This window comes from Strix uralensis, chromosome 12 (assembly GCF_047716275.1).
Source record: "Strix uralensis isolate ZFMK-TIS-50842 chromosome 12, bStrUra1, whole genome shotgun sequence".
NCBI lineage: Eukaryota > Metazoa > Chordata > Aves > Strigiformes > Strigidae > Strix > Strix uralensis.
This window is the reverse complement of record NC_133983.1, coordinates 5003803-5026000: the sequence shown is the minus strand read 5'-3', so window position 1 is coordinate 5026000 and position 22198 is coordinate 5003803. Positions and strand designations below refer to the sequence as shown.

Here is a 22198-nt window from a genome sequence, read left to right as displayed (position 1 = left end):
TCTTACCCTCAAATGAAATGGTAAGTGCTATCAGCTGAACCAACACCTCATCATGGATTTTCTCCTATGGACTCATTCAGATAATAATCCATACTAATTTGTATGTTGTTCAGGAAATAGTAGAAGAACGTAACATTAAGCTGTACCTAGACTTATGGTTGGACACTGTGCTGGACAAGGACCATTCAGATTTGCAAAGTCAGTCTTAAATGACTAACTCCACATGAAGAGATTCTTGCTTTTGTTTGTTTTACGAAGCATTATAGAAGAAATCTCTGCTCAACAGTTGCACAACGCCTTTTGCCTCCTCCTTCTCTTTGTTTCCTTCAACTTAATTCCAATAATTCTCCTTAATGTCTTGGGAAAACGACAGTCAAATTCTAGCCAATGATTAGGCTTTTCCCCCAGGTTTGTGTGTTCTCTGGACCAATTTGAATTTTTTTACCCTGAAGAAGAGTATCAAAACAAGTAGATGTATCTAAAAAATATAGGAGGCATGTTCAAACAGTAATAAGTCTCACACTTCATATGCACTACAAAGAAAACCACAGGATAATAGACACCTCCAATTTTAAATATAAAATATGTATGTTTATATACATATAATAATGACATGTGGGAATCAGATACAAGACTTTCATAATATAGAGGTGATAGACAGAAGCCTTGAAGAGTCCATGGATATTTTTCCCCTTTCCCCTTTTTAAACAGGCATTTTTTCTTTACAGCCCACCCAGAATTAGGTCAACTTTGAAAATGTTCTTAGGCAGTGCCATACAGCCAAGGTAAGAGGACACACATACTGCTGTTGTACTTGCACTGCTGTACAGTTTGTCTCGGTGAGGCAGGAGGAGGAAAGGAGTATTTCAACTTGTTAGAATAGAAAGAAAATCTGAGTCTTTTGTCTTGAATTGTGGCTCTGAAAAACTGGGTAAAATTTGCAGTCCATAGGAACATTCAGCAGTAGCAGTGTTTGTTATTAGAAACACTACATCACCTATGTTAAATGGTAAATGTCCATTTGTTTGCTCAGTTTAGGTTTCATCATCACTACATTAACCCTTTCAGCTGAATAATATGGCATCCTCTGCTTGAACATTTTCTACTATGTAGATCAGGGTAGTCAAACTATGATCCAGAAGGCAAACGTAATTCACAACTTAATTCAGCTCTCATGTGGCCTACAGCCAATAATTTCTCATATTTTGTGTGAATTGTAACTAGTTAACACAGAAGTATGTACTAATAGTTGGCCTGCCAAAAGCATTTCAAAGATGTATTCAGCCTCAGAGTACAGAAAAAGTTTCCAGACCTGGAATAGATAAAGTTCACTTTGTGAACAGTTTTGTCAGCTGAAAACAATAATACATCCCATTTACTTGTCAAAGCTTCTACAGCAGAAAGTGCAGTCTTCTTGTCTACTGTCAGAAAAGGCAGGTACATGCTATCTAATTTCCTTCAAAGACATCTGCTTCAGTTTAAACAGACAAAGGCATTTTATGACATTTGGGATGTTTTTATCCATAGAGTACTAGGGAGCATTCATACGATCCTTTTTGCTGCCAGAAGTGCTCAGTAGTTCTGCTGCTCAGAACCGTTCCAGATGATAGGAACAAAAAAAAACAGGTTACGGGTGATAGCATATTCAACAGTCTCAGCAGCATTGCTAAGAGAATGCTGGACTAGAGTTTAAGAAATTGATGAAATCATAGTAAAGTGATACATTGCTCTGACACTTTTCATCTTAGTGGGCATGTTAAGATTACTACAAAATTGGCTGAGGCTATTTAAGTATGTATATTTTGTTTCATTGCATCATATTACCAAGGGTAATGTTTAAAACTTTAATATAGAGATGATACCCAAGTCTAAAACTTTGTCTGAACAGTTGTCAGAGAACAGGCTCACATGACCACCTGCAAATTTGAATAGAATTCTGAACTTAAACTCTGTTCAGAAAAATCTTTAATTTGACAGATGCCTTTTCAAGCAAAACTTCTGACCACAGTTTCTGAAGTTAAATACTACAGCTAAGCTGGTTTGACAGCTTGCCACTGCCAGAAGTGGGAGGTCCTTCTAGATTCCCCACTCTTCTCTTTCCCAGCTTCATGTATCCCATCTCTTCATACCTGCTGTGGTTGTGGTCAGACTCCAGTTGAGCCAATGCAATTTGTTAATTCACCAGTAAAACACCTTTTAGTCACCAGGCTAACTTTGTTCTACAGAGGCTGTTACTGCCAGAGCCTACACAAATAGAGGAGCATACAGTCAGGAGTGAGAGTAAAGAATCTTCCCCTTTCAACAAACCATAAGACTGGTCAAAGCCATGATGCAATATCCCTCTCATTACTTACAAACTATAAAAAGCAGATTTTGGTTTTGTAACCAGGAGTTTAAAAGTTGTTTGGGCAAGTAAATTTTGGGGGGAATTTTCAGAAGCCTTACCTCCCTAACTGTTCTTCAGCTAAATTAAGTTACTGTTCCACAACTTTTTTCTTTTGGGGGATTCGTTAGGGCTAGAAATGCTGTTTTAACTACAAGCTGCTTTAGCAAGTACTGCTTCAAAGAAGAATGATTATGATATTATGCCTTTATAGGGTCCTTCAAACAAATATAATGTTAGTATGGGAGGTGACATAAGAACAGACATCCTTAAGGTGTCATAACTAAAATCTTATGGCGTATATCCTAATCAGTATAGTACAGACCATATCGATCTAAAGACTTCACAGTTATTTAGTTCAGATACACGTACAGAAGGAGACAAAGCAATAAAGTGAGATGAAACAGAAAGCAGCTGAACTCTTCCTTAGTTAATGAGTCATGCACTCATAGCTACTTAGTAGTATTTTGAAATATTCACAGCAACTGTTTCCACCTCTGGATCTTTCAAATTACTTTTGGAATTTTACATTTTCAAATCTTTTTAGAGTGCTAGCTAAAGCTAAGGAAAAAGAATAGTACAGTACTATCCTTAAACTTTTTATACCATTGATGTATAAGATAGAAACTCATCTTGGATAAGAATGTCAGTGTTTCCCAGAATATCACAAAAACCTGATGGTATGAAGGACAGATCTTCTCAACATACAGATGCACGGGCATATGTATTTTGAGAGTTCTCTTTAGGTAGTTCCGAACATGCATCTACAGCAGTATGCACAGACATACCCTTTTGATAGCTGCTTTCTTTAAGTATAATTTTAGTCTACTATGAAGTGATTCAGGTTTTCAAGAAGGGACTCCAATCTGATGGCTGGAATAGTCATTTTAGAAACATCCTGTCCCTATTTGTTAACCAGCTTTGCTCATGAATAAATACCATGCAGACAGCTTTCTTCCTCCCCATCCCACCTTTTAATAACAAAAGCAGCCTCAGGCCATCGAGCCTACCCCATCACCTGTTAATCTCCAGGAAAGAGCTTCTTTCTCAATTGTTGTTGCTTAACTAATGCAACATTTAACACCCCAGATGAATCAGCACTGAGCTACTAGTAAGCTTCTGACTCTACTGTCCCTTCAGCTCCACAACACTAAATTTACTGATGAAAGTGTCAGGACTCAGATGACCTCCATTTTGGGAGGTCATTTGAGAGCCCACATTTGCCTCTGCTATTTTCTTACCTCTTCCTTGGAATCTGTCTCTAGATTCTGGTAAATGCAATTCATTTCTATGATGTAGTTCATTCTGATTATCAGAACTCATGACATCTATGTATTTTTTGTTCTTAGTTGGAAAGGTCCAAAATAATGTTTTTGAAGTTTAGGGATTCAGGGTTTAGTACAATACCTACAGTAATTCCCTGTATGACTTTATTAAACATCAAAATAAAGTATTCTGTTGGTAGAGCCACTGAAGAGACAGCAGTTCCAGTGAACAGAAAACAATTTCTCTTTCTCATCTGAGCTTAACAACAAACTCCAGTGAATGATGGAAACAGGGACAGAAAGATCAACAGATTTGTTACGAACCCTTTGCTCAACAACATGCATATGTATTTATATACACACACACATATATATGTTAAAAATGTATATTATATAAATATATATACACACATTTTTTTCTCCAAGCAGTTACTGAGAAGGATGGCCAAGGATGAAATCACTTGATGTTTTTGTTAGAGTTCCAACTTGTTCCTGTCCATACTGGTTTTGTTTTTCCCTCAATTTCATTGAGCAGAATGGCCTATGTGCAATAGAAATAGCATCAGTCAGCAAGATCTTGTCTTCAACTGTTAGTGCTTATAACCAGCAAATAAAATGACCCAGATATCAGAAATATCTTTTTTTTTTTTTTAAATTTTATTTTTATTTTTTTAAATTTAACCTCTATTCTTGTAACTCTTCACTATCCCAGCCAGGAAGAACATGTTGTCTTTTAGGCAATTGCTCTAGTCGCACACATGATCTCATCCACTCTCTTCAAGGGCTGAGGCTGTGGGCTGCGTTTATTGAGCAGCCTCTAGTGGTTCACCATAGGAGCTACCCTAGGCTATAACTTCATGCGCTGCTGCAGTTGCAGCAGGTACCTGCTCGTACCTTGCACAGTGCCGTCAGGATGTTCTTGACCACATGCTGACCTATGAACAAGGATGAAGAAAGACAGTAGAAAGATAATAAGCCAGTAACATTGACCTCTGTGCCGTAAAAGTTGATTTGATCCCAAAACATTTACATTCTGGTAATGGCTTACAAGGAATGCAAAAAAAACAAAGCAAAGAAAGCAGAAATAGCCACAGTGTTTGATTTGTCTTAAGTGCAGTGTGTGAGGGGAAGAAAAAAAACTTCTGATACTGATATTTATCTTTGACCTTAGGTATTGATTCTTCAAGGATGCTACAAATTTACTATACTAAATAGATGCAAGATTTCCAAGATATATACTAATGTGAAAGTCGTCTAGGAATTCCTATTCCATTCACTACAACAACACTCTACCAAATACAGCAATTGCTCACAGGAAAACTAGTGCACTATGCAAGTCTATTTAGCTGTTTTTTCATTTTAGTCAGAAGAGCTAGGTATTGAAGATGCCAGTGTCACAAGACTTGCTAGACTACCTTTTGAAATCTTCAGGAGACATTAGGTGAAAAGATGGTGGCTTAAGGTATGCCTTGAAGATCAAAACTGAGCTTACTGCTTGGAATGATAAGCCCCAGTTGCTTACTTTCTACTTACACACGATTAGAAGTTCATTTGTGGATACTGTGTCAGAAGTAGTCCGTGAAACAGTATCTGACCCACTTAAGGTGGGCAACACAGTGTGGTAGATAATGAAATTGCAAGGGTAGTAACGGACCTCTCAGTCATCCACATTCAACGACTGGATAGTAAATTAGTCCTGTTGCTATTCTTTTACATATTCATCTGCACTGGAGTGGCTGATGCTTCCCTGAAGGAAGAATATTGCATATGGGAGCAGGATGAGGCAGCACATAGGAAAGCAGCCACTGAAAGAAATCCCATGCTGCCAATCAGAATATTTAATACTGCTTCTTAGTGCAAAATCTGCAGCACTGAGCTATTCACACAGTAACCCTTCCTCCCCTATAGAACATCCCTGGCCCACAGAGAACATTGTACCACAAAGAAGATCAAAACAAAGTACGTGGATTTCACAGATGTTGAATTTTTGTAAATAAACTGTAAAGGGTAGCAAGTATAGAGAAGATAGAATCAGACTCTTGGAGGATGAGTAAAAGGACAGAGGCATGTGCTGCAGAAAAGGACATTCTGATGATGTATTAGGAGATGTATTTTTCACCATGAGGTGGCCAAATGTCCAAACATGGACCCAGAGAGGTTGTGAAATCTCTATGTTGGAGATATTCATATCTTTATTGGACAAGCCCTGTGTAACCTGATTGTAGCACAGACCTCCAGAGGTCCCTCCCAACCTATATCATTCTTTAATTTTTTGATTAGTAAAATCCATAAGAATGATTATATGCAATAACCTCTGAAGAGTGCCACTCAACTAACATTTAATTCAAAGAGAAATTAACATGCATATTTATTTTCCTGAAATATCTTTTCTTCCAAAATATAACAGAACTGTAATCTGGTATAATCTGGATTAGGAATGAAACTGAAACTTGTATTTACAAGGTTCAGAATAAAAAAAAATCTGCAGATGTTCAATTGGTGCTGTTTTCTCATGAGGTAGGAGATTACCAGAATTCATCACCTGGCTCCAGTTGTACCAGTGTAACTGGTTTACCCAGTATTTCTGTTTTTAGTTCGTACGTAGCACTGCTCAGGATAATTTTTTAGGAGCTCTCAGAGGTCAAGGGTAACAATCAATCTGATTATTTCCAGCAGGATGAAATTACTTGATCATGTTGTCATATGAGAATAAAATTTGTTGAGGAAAGTTGAAGATGACTTCTCCATTTTGTGGTGAAAACATCGGATTATTTTATTATCTTCTCTTCTGTGAGGGACCCAGGAAAATTTCAGGCTGTCTTGAAGAACTTCTGACACAGGCACTCAGACACTGAAATAAATAATATGCCATAAAAAAAGTTAAAATGACAGCTTCATATGGATGAGCTTTCAATGAGAGTAACGTATCTTTTAGTTTCCTAAACTTTAGGCTTCCTCTTCTAGAGGTGTCATTGAAGCATCAAGATACAGTGAATCAAAACCAGTCACTGACCTTGCTTGTAATTGAGGCCAACCTTGGAAGCACAAAGTCAATAACTTTTTCACTTTGGGGAACCTTTTATAAATCTTGGCTATTGTTTACATGTTTGGAATGTACAAACAAAAGGAAAAAAAAGTTTTTTGGACTGAGAAGGTGAAGAGGGGGACATCATTAAATATGTCAGCTGCTTCAGACCCAAAGTTGGTTCTTATGATGAGATCAGTAAAATTCTTATTATGTTTCTGTATGTCAGACATGGCCTGAAGCACCAATACTCTCTATGTCATAGAAAGCAATCCTCAGACTCTCTAAACCTCTTGCTACTATAAAAAACCTGCTACTATAAATGTGTTACTATGTCATATTCACACTGTGCAATTCTGAGCAAGCTGTATGGGGGGAATATATTTTATGTGAGAGTCTTCACCTAAAGTTTCCCTGAACCCACAATGAAATTACAGAAGGGATTAATACAAACTCCCCTTATCTGACTAGGAAAGGAAACAAAGAAGACAACCTGCATATACCCCAGGTACTGGTGCAGGGATCACTCAATTTACCTTCCAGCTTCCTAAACCAGAACTGCATTGTAACTACTTTTACCTTTCTTCCTGTCTTACTCCCCTCTTTTCTTACAAAGGATAGTAAGACCCCTTTACCTTTTCCTTTGCTGGCCTAAGGACGGAGCAATTTCCTGTACTGGTGGGAGGGCAATAAGCCCTCTGGGTATCCAGACAGGTGATGTGCAGTAATCAGAGATGAGGCAATTCAATAGGAAGGCATTGCTGCTCTCTGCATTGGTAACAGCACTCTCCAAACTTGACAGTCATCCATCTCAGCTAATCTCTAGGTTTTAATAGAGCTGTATAGGAAAAAAGCTTCCAGGTGTCCAGATTCTCTGGACAACACTAGTAAGTACAGAAGATTCTCAATCTGAAGTACTCATCTACATATCTTTTTTGAGTATAATAAGATCAGTGTAATCAAGTGTGATATTTGGTCCTTTGTTATGGGTAAGAACTGAATTACTTTGTAATTACCCTTGTGGCCTTCCTGTTGATGGTTTAGAACCCTGAATCCTGATAGAGCAGCTGTGTGTACACATAGACAGGCCTTCTGTTATGTTAATTGGAATTACATTTACTTATTTGGTCCTGATCTTCTTCTGATACTGAGTCTTTGATGTAAAAATAAAGAAACTCTTTCTTCTCAGAGTATTATCCAGTATAACTGAGTGTAATATAGACTACTTCTCAAAATTCCCTGTAACCTAGTATGTATGTTCATCCACACTTCAACAGAGTTGGAACCCCTACTGTACTTATCTTACATTTTGCCTTTTTTCCTGGTTAATCTCTCAACTAATGGTTCATCACACCCAAAAAACGCTGTCCTCCAAATTTTGGTTCTGACATGACTATTGGTTTCCCTTTTTTTTTTTTTTTCCTAACTTAGTGTCAGAAAATTCAAAGCTGAAAATTCATTACTCATAGAAAACCATAAAAATTAAAAAGGGACTCTTCCAACCATTGGAACTCTCCCCAAGTTCTTATATTACCATTTTTCTCCCTAAAACCTTATGTTGCACATAATGAGTTTTACATTTAAACATATGGTAAGACTGGAAATCTGGAACACAGAGAGGGTTCTCTCAACTCTGAGGTCTTTCCTCAGCTGCCTCCCTCTGGTTTGGTGAGTTTTCCAAACTCACTAAAAAGGGCAGTTGTCACAATACATTCTGGAAAGCTGATAAAGCAATTAAGATTCAACCTCTGTTATTGGTCATGTGCCCTTAAGAATCAGTCATAAACGAGCAGGAAGATATAATAGGAAAAAATCCTTTAACCATTAAAATTTAAGAGCTGTCAAGAAATCTCAGTTTCATTTCCTCTGCCACTTAACTCTTACATGGAACCTCAGGTAGAGCAGTAAACATCTGTGCCTTGGTCTTCTCCATCTGAAAACCAGGTTTTGTTTTCTTTCACTAGGACCAGTTTTGTAAGCATGAATAGTAGCTCAGAGAAATGCTCTGAAAGTGGCATCTTGTGTGTAATATTGAAAAAAATGAAAAGCCTTTCATTAGCCATCTCCAGTTTAACAGAGAAACTCTTCTAGCAATGAAAAATCTTTATTAGAAATCAACAATCAAAATGGAACTTCCTATTACTGAAAAATTCCTGCTTAGGATAATAAAATATTTTTTATTCATAAAAGCATTACTCACTGGGTAGCAGCAATGTGAGCTAGCCTACAACTCTCCATGGATTTGGTTCAGCCAGTAAAGGCAAGCATAATATTCTGTTTCTGTGCACAAATACCCGATACCTGCTGCAAATCTGCTGTGCAAGATGACTGGCTAATGGTATGCTGACAGTGTCACAGGAGTTAGACACACAGGATCAAACATGACAAGTTTGTCAGGAAGGTACTAATCAGAAAATGCTCAGATCCAACACACATTACAAGCTTTTTCCAAGTGACTGCAAGAATATGAAGGAATTGAAAACAAGAAGGAAAGGACATAAAACACCTTGAAAATGCTGTGCTATTCTTAACACACACTGCTAGAATTCAGGGACACTGAAAATAATTATTTTCTATTCCTTCACCTAGGACTGCAGCTTTCCTTATGAACATCATATTACAGGGAGGCAGCTACATAGACTGCTGGATGAAGGAGAGAGCAGCTCGACAAAAATCCAGAGGCAAAGCGTGAACTGGGATTAGACCCTCATACGACAGCAAACACTGATCATCAGTCAGAGTGGATCAAAGGGAGCTGTGGCAAAACTCCTTTAATTTTACCTAGTACATTCCATGATCTTTGTTCTGTCCAAGGATTGTGGATTGCAATAGTTTTGTAACGCAACTGACATTTCCCATGAGCAGGCAAGCCCTCGGGTAGGGATAGAGAAGATTGAGCTGCCTAGATTTTATTTATTATCTCCTCCCCGGCTAGCCAGATAGTTCACTAGTCAAAACTTGTTGGAACTGACTTTTAGGTTTTGATGGTCAATCTCCTGCAAGTTAAGGTGTCTGCATATTAGCTGCTCTTTATTAGGCTTTTGTTGCCTTTCAGTGAATTTCTGTTATCTTCTCAAATTTGGAATACTGAATACTATCATACTACTAAATACTGAATATTATCATGTGAAATTATGTCTTACTAGCCTCTACTTCCATGCTGCTGTCTGTTCATAATCTCATGATCTCACCTTTCCATTGCTTTTCATTTCTACAGTCCAGACACAGGAAGTTTTACAAAGCAATTACAAGGCACACGCTGTTTACAGGATCTGCCTGTGCCACACTGAAATGTGGTCACGCTTGAAGTGTAAGTCAGCTGCCTGAAGGGAGGGAACCAGCAACACAGACATCTTAACATAGAAAGTGGAGAAAACCTTGTCTAATTGAAATTAGAGGGGAGAATTTAGGTAGGAAATGTAATTATCATACTGGAATTTGGCAACAACACTTGGATTGACATTCTTCTTTCATAGGGAATCAGGGATTTTTGGAGACTGCAGGCAAGAAAAATCTTGGGTTTGCCTTTTTCCAAAAAGCTGCCACTTTAATCAGAAGGCTGATCCAATATTGTCAGAAAGACTTCTTTCCACAAACTAAAATTTACATCCAAAATTTAGAGAAAAACAAAGCAATTGAGGTTTTTTTCATTAAAATACAGATTGGAAAAAATAAGTATGTAATTCTATCAAAGCCATTGCTCAAAAATCTACAAGCCTTCTATTGTTTATTTTTTACTTTGATTTTACATAAAGCTAAAGTAGTTTAGAGCAGTTCCTTCTACAAAAATGTTTTAGTAGCAAATTAATTTTCACTCAGATTCTTTTAAAAAGCTTATAAGAATTTATTTGCTTTAACAGAGGTCAACACTTAAAGTTGAAGAAATTTATATATTTCTTGTCTATTACAAGAAAAGAGCCACCGACTGTTCCCTGAGTGTCACTTTCTGCAACACCTGGACAGCTCCTGAAAGTTCCCTTTCCACTTACAGATTGCTTTATGACTGAAAACTGCTTTAATACCAATCACTGAAACTTTTGTTGCTCCAGAAAACTACTGTAGTATAAAAAGATGACTTGGAGATTTACAGTAAGAATGGCCAAGTCAGTGATGAAAACGTGGGAAAATCTGACTCAGTTGACTCTGACAGGGTCTGATAAGAGCAAATATAACCCCCAAATCAGGTAGTGAAAAGTTGTGGTTGATGAGGAGAGGATGTGTACAGCAGGGGATGGGAGGGATGGAGCTACCACTATGCTGACAGAGATCATCCTGGTCATCTTAAATTGCTGTGGAACTGGACCCTGACCGAGTACAGCCCAGGCTACCTGAGAGACCTGGACCCTGACCCAGGGTAAATAATCACCTTGGGAAGACAGGGATCTCAAGTAGTGTCTTAGAAAAAACTGTCATACACTTTATACAGCACAGTTAATAACATACAAAGGATATTCAGCATATGAAAGACTGAATATATATTAATAATATAAAAATATGATTATCAAATTAATTATAAGGGCCTTTTAATTGTTGCTGCTGTTTATGTTTACATGCATAAACTTGGTGCTCTAACTTTTTGTTATATTAACTTGGAAATTTAATATATAGTACTTCAGGTTTACACAGAAATTTTGGTTTCTGAAACTTACAAAACCATGATGTCTAATTATTTTGTGATGATAAAAATGAATATGACTCAACTTTTACCATCAGTTTTTTATACTGAAGATCAAGAAAACAGTGAGTCAGGCAGCAGGGCTTTGGGCTTTACATTCTGTTCTGCATTGCTAAGGGATGTATGGATCCCTATAAATGACTGAAAGAATCAGAATCTTGTCTTTTAGTGCCATATGTAAAATGCCATTATTTGCTTAGGAAAAAATATCAGTTATGTAGAGAACATTTTTATTTGGGAATTTTCTTTGCTTTGAACATCCCACTAATAGTACTACATCAGTGTGACAATGAATGAAACTCAGCACCATCGCAGCATCAGGATTATCTGTCTAGTTTTCTCTTCTAAACTGAGATAAAAATATCACTTACAAGCTCTGACCATTCAAATATCCTTATGTTACCATCTTTATACCTGCTATCAAATCTATTGTGACCCACATACTTTTTAATGTGAGTATGCAGAACTGGCGTTATTTTCTAATCAAAATACTTTAGGCGTGTTTCTTTCCTATGCCCATGTCACAGATGAGACACGTGAAGCAAACTGAATTACCAGAAGACAACTAAATAGTCAGAGGGATGTATGAGCTTAGGATGCTGATGAAAATACTGTTCCTAGGTACATAACTCATTTCTGCTGCATAGAGGTTCAGCTGCCTACGGATCAGCCCCTGACCTACCATAGTTTCAGAACACCTTGCTACAAACTGCAGTCTAGGAGGTGACCTGGGAGTGGCTTTGCAGTTCTTGACTCACAAAGAAGCTAAGCCTGATGTGCATCCTGCCTCCATGTTCTTTGTAAAGGTTCAGCACAGTTGCTTATGAAACAGCTGTGAAGTTTATGAAGTAGCTGTACTGCTGCAATTTACAGTCCAACACACTGAAGATAAATATCACAGACTTTGGTGTTCTTTAACATGGCAGGCTGTAAAATATAGAAAAATATGTCCAAAAATATGCAAAAATTCAGCTACTGCTGTGTGAATGGCTGCAGCACCCCTGAAAACCAGCATGTTGGAGAGTATGGGTGTGAACAACTGCAATCATCCAAAGCAAAGTGCCTGCTGGTGAATCTGAGCTGTCAGTCATCCTCTGAGTAGAGACAGTAGCAGATACACAGATCTGGAGATCTCGTGAACCAGCTGAAGGTAGGCTGGACCAGATCATTAAACCAAGTCCTGAATCAAAGCTAAGATGAGAACTAAGTAATTTTCTTCTCATTTTATGCCCATATGCACTAGTTCACATGTAAAAACTAGTGATCATCACAGTGAAAATGGAAAGCTTAATAATTCCTCTGGTGACCTGAAACTTTAAACTCTCAAAAGTGCTAATCATTTTCTTCAGTCTGGTTAGGATTCTGACAAAAGATTTTTCAGCTGATTCTCTTAATTTGCATCCTAAACTGACACAGAGGGAAGAGCCAGCTTCATCACTAGCCTGGCTAAAACTACTGTTGAAGCAAGCTCTTCCCAGCAGCAATTACTTGCTGCAACAGACATGTTTTTACTTACAACCTAAGACCCACCAACCCTGCCCCAAGGGCAGAACAGCTTCCCCACCTGTCAGCATGCAAATATGTTTGGTATGTTCAGTCACATTCACTGAAAGTTTTTGATCCCACTAACAAAAAGATGAAGGTTTCTTGTTACTTTGAGACACATCTTCAAGAAATCAAAACAGTGGACCAAAGAGATACTCTAGAACTGGGAAACCAAATTTGCAAGATTTTATACTTCTATAAAGGATACAGGGAACTCCTAAAAAAAAAAAAATCTTTTTTGAGTTTCTGAAACCCAGTGCAGCCTCAGGCTGTTAATTCAGTCTCATCCAAAATGCAAAATTGCTTTCGGGTGACACAAGCTTCAAAAGTATTATTTATGCGAAGTTAAAGAATCTTTCTGTTGTCATTGCTTTGTTCGTCTTATTTCTTGATATCCCAGGCTGGTAGGCTGGGATATTCTCACAAGGTAGGAACTGCTAGGAAAGTCTGCCATCCAAGATCTGGGAAATGAAGTGATTAATTATCTGGACTCTCATGAAATTGTGGGATGCAAATGGGATCATGCAACAGAAAATTGTTCAATAGTTTTTTCTACAGAGTGGCGTTACCAAGGTTTTGCATCCTTCCAATTTGGGCAATGCAAGAGTTCACCCACCAGAACTGTGTGGTCTGGAACGGCAAACAAATGAGCTTGTGTCCCTTTTTTTTTTTTTTGTTTAGCAATGTTAAATTTCCCTTTTAATTTTTTTTTTTTTTTAATTTGCCATTTACTCCCAGTAAAACTGCATGTCATCTCCATTCTTCTCCCCTTCCTCCCCAGTAAAGATGAGGGGTACAGCAGTGGGGTAAGATAATGCACTCTGTGACTGCAACCACTAGCATTGTTCTTACTAGAATGTAGCAATCCTGCCCCCCAGCTACTGCAAGGCTTGGTTAGTATATACATGTAGCCTTCACTATCAAAAGAATACAGTGTAACTTAGCTTTATCATACACATTTTTGATCCTACCCTGGAGACCTAAATAAGAAAGTTATTTAAGAGGTGTAAATTACATTCTTAAAGGCTGAATCTGTCTACAGGGGAAATAAAATATAATCTGTAATAGTTCAGGCTAGATTTAACTTCCACATCTTTTAAGCTCCATCTCTCTGCTGATGCTGAAAATCAAAGGGCCAGTTCAGACAGATTTTTTTTTTCAGCAAGAACATTTAAGGATAAGCAATATCTATGAAAAATTTTTAGCAACACAAACCAGATTGTAATCTACTTCCTATTTTAAGACTGACGGACAAGTTTCCAACTAGAGAAACTTTCTCATAGCAATGATTTGTTCTTACGCCTCCTGCCTTTCAAACCTGTGAACTGTTATTTGTGATGACGATGAAGCACTTGCTTAAATTTGTGAATGGAATAGATACAATTTTGAAGGTCACTGAAAAGAAATAAGATGTAGAACTACACCTGAAAAGGTGTACTGTCTGTCTGCAATTATACCAAGAAAACAGACAGAATGTATCTGTAAGAAAATCAGGCAAGTAGTGTCCCAGTTCTGCTTCTTTTACTATAATTACCTGACTGATCATCTTGATGTCAATTTACCAGTTACATTTATGACTGACCATTCTTGAAATATTTGCTGCTTTCTAGTGGCTTCCATTGAAATAATAAAGCACATTCCCACACTGAAAAAATGTGAAAACAAAAATTTACTTTTCATATGCTTGAAGGAAGGGACTGTCTTGATATTCTGTGTTTTCTGTAGCAAAGTCTGTTTAAAGAGTTCCCTGCCCCCATTCTGGGGTTTGGTACAACAGTTCATACAACTGCTGCATGATGAAACATATCAAGTAACTGATCTGTGTTAAAAATAACCCTTTTTCTTAGGATATTAAGGGTTAAGATTACCCTAAGAATAAGGGTTATTTTTAACACAGATAATTTCCCTGATCTACTTAACCATGTAGGCTCACAAATAGTTGTACTATCACCACCAAGGACCATGCATGAGGATAGAGGTACAGGGTGAACAAACTTTGTAAGCTGTCTTTGTCACGGGGAGAAAAAACTGCATCCATGGTCCAAATTCCTGATTTCTTAAACATTTCTGCGGACTGACTGTGAACAATCAGCTCTTGCTTTGGCAGTAACCAGAACACTACCAAAACTAATCAGAATGTGTGCAAAACAAATTTATACACTAGTCATACACATGTTATGTTTTAAATTCTTTCAAAAACACTGTTAAAATCAGTCAGAGGTTCTGTTAACATCTTTCTGTTTTGCCCCCACCTCATCCTTACATTTACAGGCCTCAATCAGGCTGGTCCTCCACAGTTGTTTTCACTTGTCATCCCAATATTTCCAGCTAGATGCCAGTTTTTGCTGCTTGTTTATTTATTTAAGCCAAAACCTGCCTTTCACGCTAGCCCTTAAACCTAGAAAATCCTGCTCAAAATAATTAGTATTCAATTTAAAATCCAGTCTCAAGACATCTTTTTACTTTGATGCTTACAGTAAACTTCCAGTTAACAGTGGAGAGGAAGATCATGTGCAGGGAATTTTGATATTAGAAACACTGTTTACTTCCAGCTTCAGGAAGTCTACTAAGTATGCAAATACTAGACTTGTTGCTCTGTGCTGTTTCTTATTTCTTCCATTAAATTAGTTTGCTACAGCTATTGCAATATACTAAATGAAATAAATACCTGTGCATTTTATTAAGAACATGAGACAGAAAGCTGACTATTGCTGTATCTTTTCTGTTTGATACTGTGGTTGTATTAAGTAATATCCATGTGCCAGGAACAAAGTTGCCTTATTTACATTTATACTCACAGTAGTGCTTTGCACAATGCACCTTTTTCTTTCTTTTTTTTTTTTTTTAAACCGGATTTTAGCTAAATTTAGAAGCAAAGTTGTTCTTTCCTTAAAGCTGTTAGTGAGATATAGTAATAGTAAATTTTACTTTTATCTGCCTTACTTTGGGAAAGGAGTTGAATGCCAAAACCAGCTCTTACTTCAATCCATATCCCAAGGGAAAAATTCAGTCATCTGTAAAACAGGGAAGGAAATGGAATAGACCAAACTCTACCAGATCAGCTAAGCTTCACCATAATAAAATTATCTGATTCTATGTTATACTGTACAAGAAAGAAAACCACTAATCCCTGAATTTTATAAGCAGAAACTCAGTTTATTCCCGATTTCTAATATAGTTTCTGTGCACACACATACACACACACACTGGAAATGGGCTGCTCCTCATCCTGTGAATGTATGCCATTTTTGCATATTTTCAGGGGAATCTATAGACCTGCAGAGTCTAGCACATTAGCAAATTAGAACTCTTCTGAATGTTAATAGATCAAAACAATCCTTTTAGCACTACTATGCTAACGATTATACCTAGAAGAGGAGTAATAATAAGAACAAAAGATATATTGTTAATACAAATGATGGAGTGGGAAGAATTATAAACAAAAGTCACACACTGAAAGAAAACATCAAAATAAGTATTGAGTTGTCCTGGTTTCAGCTGGGATAGAGCTAATTTTTCTTCTTAGTAGCTAGAATAGTGCTGTGTTTTGGATTCAGTATTTGTTCAACGAAAAATAAAATTAAAAAAAAAAGCCCCACACCTGGAGATGTAAACAAAAGGAGTACTGAGAGGAGAAAATGTCACCAGAAAGATGAGAGAGATGCCAAATAGAAAAGATTAACAATGGAAAAAAGTCATTAAGGGCCATAGAGTATTTTCCAGCTTGCTCTGGAAGTTGGATTTGGAATAAGGAAGATGAAGGTGGGGTATTTATACCACATGAAGCCCAACCTTTAGTTTAAGAAGATAAATTGGGAAGTAAGCACTTTATTTTTTAATGTAGTTGATAGACGAGTAAGATCTTCCTCTAAATTGCTTCAGGAGCTACTTACTTCTTTCTACAGGTTAAAGGAGTCCAGAGGGTGACAAGTGGCTGAGTCAAATTAACAGTTCTTGGGGAGGGCATCCAGTTCTGTCCCTCCTTTCCAGCTTCATTTTCTCTACTACCACATCTTTCTTGTGTTGCCTCTGGAGTTTATCTGATTGATCTCAAGGTCAGGCAACAAAACCCACTAACCTGGCAAAAATGTACACCTTTGGAAGGTGGGCAAGGGCAACTTTTTGCTGTTTTATCAGGTTGAACAACCTGCAGTCAGATGAGTCCCAGAGGTGGCTCAAGGTAAGCAGTGGGATCACGTAGCCAAGAGCAGAGAAGGTTACAGGACAAGGGTGGAGGGAAGAGAGAAGTCCTTTTTGGCAGCATCAAACTTTTAATTTAATTTAAGACAATTTATATGTTCAGATTCTCACGTCTTTTCTATTCATGTTAATCGAATCATGCCCCCAAAAGTTTGAGTAAAGTAGAATTAGCAATATCCTCAACTGCCAGTCTCTCCATTCCTATTTTGCTCCACAGCACTGCTTTTTTATTATAGTACTTGAAGTAGTATGCGCTCTCAAGAGGAAGATTTGCACACTTGTGTTTTTTATTACAAGTATCATTATGCCTGTTGGGTTTTATTTTCATCCTCAAAACCTTACATTATGCAAATAGATCAGAATCTGCATTTTCAAATTTTCATTTCTCAGTGGTTTTCACCATTTTCTTGTTTATAGAGACTTTGGTTATACATTAAAAATTTCCCTGCTTCGTTGATATACCTTATATATACTTTGATATAGCTTAATCAGGAAGGCTTTGTATGGTATTCAGACTAAATTTAGCCAATTTAATACTAATTTTTTTCTCTTTCTACTATCCTGACTGATTCTTATAAAATGAAGTTTGAGCAAAAGGTGAAACAAGGATTCTACTGCCTATAGGTACAGATATACAAACAAGCTACTACAGGGCATGCTGTGAACATGCAGCATATCACATGCTCTGCAGAAGCTGTCTGCAATCTGTTCTTTCTCTAGTTTATTATGTTCTGTTACTACACAAAAGCAGACTTTATGACATTTTGTTAGCCAACAGGAACTTGTGTACAATGTATACATATTCAGGCTAGGTGACCGTGCTGGTCCCCTCTTTCTTAACACACAAAATTATTTCCTTCTGCAAGTTACAACTTTTAAATATCTTTAGATAGTAGATGCATCTCATATTTCAAACATATATGCACATAGCAATAGACTACATATGTGAAGAAACTCTTGTAGATATCAGAAATATAATCAGGCAGAGTAAAATACATCTTAGGAAATTCTTCCAAAAGATAAAATCCTTGGAACTAGCTTTCTGTTTAGGAAGATTTTAATACTTTGGTTCCTCTGAAAATCTAAACATTCAGCACATACTTAATTTTAAGCTTGGGAGTGGTCATTTTAAAGTCAATGAGAGTAAATAATGCACACAACAGTTATGCAGGAACAAACTCCTTGAACAATTAGGGATTTTCCTTGCTTTTATAACATACATATTTGATTGACTTATAACTTTAATAAAAACAATTTATTTATCCTGTGAAAAAACATGGCACTCCATGTATGCAATCTTTCCCTACATACAACAGTGTATGTGCATGCATAAAGATGTGTGCACACAAACTGTTATTGTACACCCGTTGGTTCCTTGTGTTGATTAAGCAAAAGGTAAAGTGATGATTCATTAGCTCATTAAATCTTTTCTGAATATGTAACATCTTCTCCATATTCTAGTGAATATGTGAATATTGTAGGTTATAAAAGAAATAAATGCCAGAGGCAATGAGAGAGGTGTGTTACATAAAACTGAAAGCTAAGTGAAAGTCCTGTGTGTCATCTGCAGCATCCGCCCAGTTCAACATACGGAGCAACAGGGTGAAAAATGGAGAGCTGTGAAGGCATGAATAATACCTCAGCAAAACTAGGTTCCCATTGGACTGTTTTTTCTAAGTGCGATGATTCATAATGGGCAGTCCGACTTGGAGACAACGTTTAGACTCCTGAAGAAAGCTGTCCATGATAAATACCTGAAACTATGGTAATACCTGAGATAAATACATTGTACACTGAGAAGGAAATCCATTTTAGATGGATGTATAAGAGAAGTGGCCTTCACCTTCTTTGGTTTCCCTGAAGTATAAGTTGTCCAAAATTAAACTCATTTACAAAAATCTGTCCTGTACTATTGTGCTCATTACATCTAAATGGAAAATACAGAACCAATTTGAAACATAATTTTAGAGGTCTGATGTTAAAAAAACAAATAATGACACAGTATACCAGAAAATATACTTTCAGAAAGTAAAAATCAGGGACAATACAACAGAGGTCTTAAATATATTATTTTTTTTAAAAATAAAGCTTGTATTATCAGTGAAAAATGCTAGGCTTTAGAGTGCACTTCTAATTTCTAATTTGTTACAAGTCTGAGTCTACAATGGTTTTGTTGATTCTAGTTTAAAACTAGAATAAGAACCACTCCTCCTGTGGGCTTCTAAGGCATCTTAAGGTAGCCTCTGGGCTCATTTCTAAAAGGAGGGATTAAATGTGATGGACATAAACAACTATTTATGTATGAACTTCTCCATAAATGTAAGAAGTAATAACCTGGGATTCCAGTCTGACCTCTGAGACATGTTGAAATCAAATACCTAAAGAGTAGGTGCTCACTCTGGAGACTGTTATTTTTCAGTTTCTGAAAAAAATCTTTTTTTTTTTTTCATATAAAAATTGCTGTTCGAGATTGCTTTGAGACTATACATTCCTTGCTGTTGTTTAAAACTTCTTTAGAGACTTTTGCAATCAAAAGTTAAAACTTCTACTTTAATCAAGATGTGAGAAGCTTTTTCTGTAAAGGCAATTATTTATATACTTAATATATACTTTATATATGTAACTGTTCATTCTAACTATACTCTGAGAAAATGTTAAATTTGAATGTATTATTTTAATGTAACTTTCTCTGTTATTATTTCTCTCTTATTCTCAATCCAGGAAGCCATTTGCAAAATCCTACTAAGTTTAATTCCATACTAGTTTAAGAAGTCTACCTTCCTGAAATACCAATTCTATAAAAAGCCAGCAAAGTCTTTTAATAATAAAATTTTTGAAGTATTTTGCCTCCCTGTGCTGTATGTTGATAATTTTGTTAGACTTATACTTAACTGTGGCAATATATTACTCCACTTTTCTCAGTCTTACCCTGACACCTCTTGTGTAGCCTTGAGTACCTCCCTTCACCTTTCATTTTCCTACCTGTAAACTGGAAGTAATAATAGCATGGACTAGTATCACAAATAGCACAGCCTCTGTCAGTCGTGCAGAGGGCTTTTCCTTGCATGCAGGTCATCAAGGCAACATCTGTAATCCATTCTGACCTTTGGTTTGCATTTTGAGGCATGATGGAATTTCTATGGAAATGTTTTCTATTAAATACAAAACTAAACTCTTTGTCCCAAATCGTTAACCATCTAAAGTTTCTAGGAATGTGAATTCTACTCAGAAAAAACACAAACAGAAATCTTCTGAGATACATGTAATGTTGGGGCATTAAAAGGAGTGCCCTCCTGACCCCCAGCTTATACCCTGAGGCAGTAGATAGGGTTACTTCGTATCATTGCCTTAGCTTGTATAACTGGTCATAAAATTAAAGTGGTTTAAAATTCCTGCAACACTACTTATTTCCATGAATGCCTGCAGCCCTGGTTTCCATAGGCCAGTTACAAATTTAGTAGAGAAATATTTCTTTACTTTCGCTGCCTTTCTTACTATGGCATCCCCCTATTTTCTTGTTGATTGAATGGAGTCCCCTCAACTCTGTTAATCACTGCAAAGAGGCTATTTTCCACTTCCTGAGCCTCTTTTTATACAGGTTAAAATCCTTCTTCCTTACAGAAATTTTTATGTTGTATTGGTTTATTTGCTACCATGTAATCATTAATTACACGTCCAGAGTTAGTGTTTAAACAACAGATTTTAGAGATAGATAATTAACTGTTCAAAGCAGTTCATGATGTTATAGAAAAAGAGGTAAATCCGTAGGTTTTCCTGCCATTGGATTTTCTAGTAATTACTATTCCTTTAATACAGCTCTTTGAAGAATAAACTATATTAATAAAAATATGGGAAATTGCTAGCTTAAGAGGCTAATCTTTATTTTCTGATTCAGACAAATCAACCCGGGTTTCCTTTTTTTTTTGTGTCCACTTTACAGAAAAATACTGATCTGAGTCATGTTTCCACATCACAGTTACAGCCTATCCCAGGGATCAGACATCCCATCATACTTGTCCTTAAACAGGAATGATGGTGAGCTACTTTGCATGTGGAAAGGGGAAGAAGTAGAAAGAAACGGAAGTGGTTTTGGCTAAGTTGAAAAGTAAGCCTGTATTTACACTTAGCCTGAAAGTATGAAACTTCATTTCCCACGCTTATCAATGTCACAACCTGTGTTTAATTTTGCCTGTACATGTAGAAAACTAGAGGGGATTTCCCTGGCATACAAAAAGTAATGGCAAGGTGGACATTTGGGGGTGTATCTATTCTATATCTGTCTCACTATGCCACCTTGACATGCTGAAAAAGAGCTAGAAATGAGTACACCTGAAATCAAACTCACCACTGCAGAGCTGGGAGGTCTGGCACAGCGTGGAGCCACATGGGCAGCTCCCCGGCCTGGGGTAGCAGGATCCCACCTCCTTCAGAAATGCTGTTCCCAAGCTGTAAACATTTAGAAACTAAGCAAGTATAATAGCAGCTGAAGCACAGAAAGGGTGTTATCTCCCCTAATGTAAGGAGGAATTTCTGTGAGGAAAGTGTAAACCAGGCCGTGCTGTCAGGTCCACTCGGGCTAGAGGCCTGCTCACCTCCTGCAGTTCCCTCACCTATTGGTAAAAAAGGCAGGAAAATGCTCTGTGGGTTCTTAAACAGTTTCATTCCCTTTGACGTAGCTTAATACTTGTGAATAACACCAGTAATTTAAAACATTAAAATAACATCACTACCTCTCTCTGAAACTATCAGTGTGCCTAAAACTATTTATGTGTGTAAAATTATATAGCAACAAGGAAACAAGTATTTTATAGCTAATGCAATACGAATTTGATGCTTAGGAAATGCATCATTATGTTTTTAAACACATACCAAGCATTTTTTCTGTTTGCTATTGTGCTTAGGATGCTAAATATTTAACTTTATTCAACCAATGGCATTCACCTAAATGAAATTAAAGATCATATCACATGGCCAATCCAACAATTACACTGGGCTATTTAATCGTCTGGTTAACTCCAGTCAAAGTTCAGTGATCCAAAGCAGGTGAAATTCTCAGTGCAGTTTGTGATACCATCTTTGTGATCAGAACAGTGTATGCTTTCTTA

The 22198-nt window shown here is 37.0% G+C and overlaps 1 long non-coding RNA gene across 1 annotated transcript; it reads right to left on the bottom strand.

Moving 5' to 3' along the window:
• Window positions 1-4296: 4296 nt before the first annotated feature.
• LOC141948908 (uncharacterized) lies at window positions 4297-21618 on the bottom strand. Its single transcript, XR_012630590.1, has 3 exons — window positions 21439-21618; window positions 6336-6499; window positions 4297-4583 (listed from the first exon to the last, which is right to left on the bottom strand). It is a non-coding gene; the product is annotated as an uncharacterized LOC141948908 (long non-coding RNA).
• Between the last annotated feature and the right edge of the window lie 580 nt (window positions 21619-22198).